This window comes from Lynx canadensis, chromosome B2 (genome assembly GCF_007474595.2).
Source record: "Lynx canadensis isolate LIC74 chromosome B2, mLynCan4.pri.v2, whole genome shotgun sequence".
NCBI lineage: Eukaryota > Metazoa > Chordata > Mammalia > Carnivora > Felidae > Lynx > Lynx canadensis.
Genome location: NC_044307.1, coordinates 30131351 through 30135478, shown reverse-complemented (window position 1 = coordinate 30135478; position 4128 = coordinate 30131351). Strand labels below are relative to the sequence as shown.

Here is a 4128-nt window from a genome sequence, read left to right as displayed (position 1 = left end):
TGTGTAGATAACCTGAGAACAAAATGTTGGGAGAATCACTGACTCACGCAGCTCCTGGGCCACGACTCAGGGAGAGATTGTGACAAAGAGTGCTCTGTGAAGTAGGTGAGGGGGTCTGGGCAGTCCCTGGTCCCTGGGGCTGGCTCTCAGGGACTCAGGTTCCAGGGCTGTGTTGAGGGGTCCCAATCTCCATTTCTCTTTCTACAACCATTGTCAGGTATTTCCGCCTGGATACTGATGACGCAAAGTCAGTTCACACTCCTATTAGTGTCGGGTTTCCAGGGAAGCCAATCAGCGGCACTGCAAGTTCCCCTGTTACCAAGTCTCCGCACCCGACCCCGCTACCAACTGCGAATCATTCTCTCCAGACCCTGAAGGAACGGGTCATTATGCCCCGAACCCTCCTCCTGCTGCTGTCGGAGGCCCTGGCCATGACTCAGACCTGGGCGGGTGAGTGCGGGGTCTGATGGAAAGGGACTCAGGGGCAAGGGGACCGCCCGGCGAGGACGTAGGACCCCGGGAGGAGGTGCCTGTCCTCCGCCCCCACCCCAGACCCCCACCCGGCCCCGCCCTGGCCTGTCCTCCCCATCCCTCTCCCACTCTGCCCTGCTCTCCCCGACTCGGGTCCCCCTCGTCCTGCCCTCCCGGCCACCTCCACCAAGGACCCGGCCCCGCGCCGGGAGGAGGGTCGGGCGGGGTCTCAGCCCCTCCACGCCCGCAGGCTCCCACTCCCTCAGGTATTTCTCCACCGTCGTGTCCCGACCCGGCCGCGGGGAGCCCCGCTACTTGGAAGTCGGCTACGTAGACGACAAGCAGTTCGTGCGGTTCGACAGCGATGCCCCAAGTCCGAGGGTAGAGCCGCGGCGCAGTGGTTGGAGCAGGAGGGGCCAGAGTATTGGGACCGGGAGACGCGGAGGGTCAAGGAGACAGCACAGATTTTCCGAGTGAGCCTGCAGACTGCCCTCGGCTACTACAACCAGAGCGAGTCCGGTGAGCGGGCCCGGATCGTGACCCCCATCCCCACTGATGGGCCGGGGTCGCCCCAAGTCTGGGTCCTAGCGCCACCCGAAGTCTGCGGGAAACCGCGGCCCGCCCCCGGCATGGCAGTCCCTCAACCCGGGAAGAGCCCGCGGGAGCTTTTAAGCGGTTTCACTTTCGGTTTGGACTTAGTCGCTTGCCTGTCGGGACTGGGAAGGTCTGGGGGCTGACCGCGGGGTCAGGGCTCCGTTGGCGTGTCAGACTGCGGGGGCGGGGTGGAGACCAGGGTCTCACACCTTACAGGATATGTATGGCTGTGACGTGGGGCCAGACGGGCGCTTCCTCCGCGGGTACAGTCAGTTGGCCTACGACGGCGAGGATTACATCGCCCTGAACGAGGACCTGCGCTCCTGGACCGCGGCGGACACCGCGGCGCAGATCACCCGCGGCAAGTGGGAGGTGGCCGGTGTGGCGGAAGACTTCAGGAACTACGCGGAGGGCATGTGCTTGGATTGGCTCCGCAGGTACCTGGAGATGGGGAAGGAGACGCTGCTTCGCTCAGGTACAGGTCCGCGGGGCCTCCCCAATCTCCCTTCCACTGGGGCTGGCTTCCCACGAGAAAGGAAAAATGGACTCAGTGTCAGAACAGCGCCCCTCCCGGGGTGGGAAGAGGGAGATCCACCTCGGTGTTCATATTTCTACTAGAGAGTAACTCCCCTAGAGGGCGCTTTTCTCTAAAGGGCAGTGAGGAATCCAGTCTCCCCCTGGGATGCAGGTTGAGACCATCCCTGAAATAACCCATCAGCAGTTCCCTCTGACCCTGGCAGCCACCTTGTGAACCATGACCTTCCCTCTCAAGGCCTTGATCTCCCTGAGAACATCTTTGGAGATCTGACTCCAGGTTTTCTGAATCATTCACCCTCCACCACAGTCAGAACTATAGTGTGTTCCCCACTTTAGATCTGCAGCCTCCCACCCGGGCTCTCTCCCTGATTCCAGAACTTAACAAGAATCAGGAGATCCCAAAGGCTAGACTGGGGTCTGGGTTTTGTGCTTCTTCCATCCAGACCAGTTGTCCTGTCCACCTCAGGATGGTCACGTGGATGCAGTTTCAGTGGCCCATAAAGCTTAACCACAGTGTGGTTACTCTGTTTCTTCTTCCTCAGAATCTCCCAAAACACGGGTGACCCGCCACCCCATTTCTGACTGTGAGGTGACCCTGAGGTGCTGGGCTCTGGGCTTCTACCCTGCGGAGATCACCCTGACCTGGCAGCGTGATGGGGAGGACCACACCCAGGACACAGAGCTTGTGGACACCAGGCCTGCGGGAGATGGAACTTTCCAGAAGTGGGCGGCTGTGGTGGTGCCTTCTGGAGAGGAGCAGAGATACATGTGCCATGTGCAGCACGAGGGGCTGCCCGAGCCCATCACCTTGAGATGGGGTAAGGAGGGTTTGGGGTAGAGCCCCGTGTCAGGGAAAGCAGGGCCCTTCTGGAAATTTCAGAGTCAGGACTGAAGCCAGAGGTCTGGGCCCCTCATCTTCCTTCCCTTTCCAGAGCCATCCTCTCTGCCCTCCATCCCTATCCCGGGCATCATTGCTGCTGTGGTTGTCCTTGTGGTCATTGTGGTGGTTGGAGCTGTGATCTGGAGGAAGAAGTTCTCAGGTAGGAACAGAGTGGGGGGATCTGAGACTCTAGTCCCCTTGGGGAGTTTCGTAGGTAGCACATTGTCCTGCCTGGTTCCTGGGAAGTTCCATCCACACACATGTACCTGCCCACTCTGGAGCCATTACTAACATTCACTCTGTAGCAAAGCACTTGGAAAATGAAGGACAGATTTTCACTTGGTAGTTCTGCTGATGGGGACCTGATACCTAGCAGTGACAGGACAGAGAGGAAGGTCCCTGTTCAGGACAGACCTCCAGCAAGTCAGGTGGTCCTGTGACCCCACAACTCTTTCTTCATGTGTCCCAATCCTGTCCTGGGTGTTTAGTCAGAACTCTGGAAACTTCATTTTGGACCAGGACTAGGAGGTTGCTCTAGGATCTCATGGCCCATCTGTCCCAAGTCTCTAACATGATATTTTCTTCCCACAGGAGGAAAAGGACCGAGCTACTCTCACGCTGCACGTGATGGAGGGGGTGATTCCTGAAACCCTGGGATAGTGTAGACAGGAATCTGTGGGAAGCTCACCACCTCCTCCATAGCTCCTCATTTAGTCTCATCTCCTATGGCTCTGATCACGTCCTGTTTATTCCACCCCAGGCAATGACAGTGCCCAGGGTTCTGATGTGTCTCCCGCAGCTCCTAAAAAGTAAGACTCCAGAAGGCCTGAACTGGGGAGGAGTGGGGGCACTAGGAGCACTTTGAGCATATGGGAGGCTGTTGAGAATGTGGCATTTATGTGACCTAAATGTTTTCATGATTATCTATGATTATCTATGATTATCTATCTATCTATCTATCTATCTATCTATTATCATGATTATCTATGAATTCCCACAGTGGGAGGCCAGCTGACTGTGGAAGACTGAGCAATGCAGGATCTTTTCACACTCTCACTTGGTTACAAGAGCTCTGGACTTCTCTTTCTGCAAATGGTGTCAGAATGTGTCTGCGTTCCTATTAGCATATTGTGAGGACACAGGAGACTGGCCCCCCCGCCCACCATGACCTGTACTGATTCGTGTTCCCTTTCTGACCTGCTTTCCTGTTTCAGCAGAGGCAGGGCTGGACCATCTCCATCCTTATCTTTTTTTCGTGTTGGGCTGAGTACTGACGCCTTACTTTCCTATGGAAAGTGAGAATCCAGATATGAATTGGTATTTTGTAATTCTGGGTATGTGGGATTGATGAATTAATAAAAGAAAAGATTTGTAAAGTTGCAACAAAATAAATGAAAGCACTGAGAACCTTCCAGAACCCACATGTTTCCTGTGCCATGTCTGTTGCAGGTGCGGACAGGAGAGGGCTGGAGGAGCTGAGTGTGGACGGGGCCTGTGTCCAGTCGGTGCTCAGTGCATCCTTGGTGTGTCGAGCTCCCTCCTCAGCTGGGTCATGTCTCTGCTCCTTGTCCTTCTCCCTTCTGTGGCACCTTGTCTCACCAGGACCGTGACCACTGGGATGTGGACGTCACCTGTCACCAGGACCT

The 4128-nt window shown here is 56.5% G+C and overlaps 1 pseudogene; it reads left to right on the top strand.

Annotated features, from left to right (window-relative positions):
* Positions 1-337: 337 nt before the first annotated feature.
* LOC115513711 lies at positions 338-3899 on the top strand (annotated as a pseudogene).
* The last annotated feature ends 229 nt before the right edge of the window (positions 3900-4128 follow it).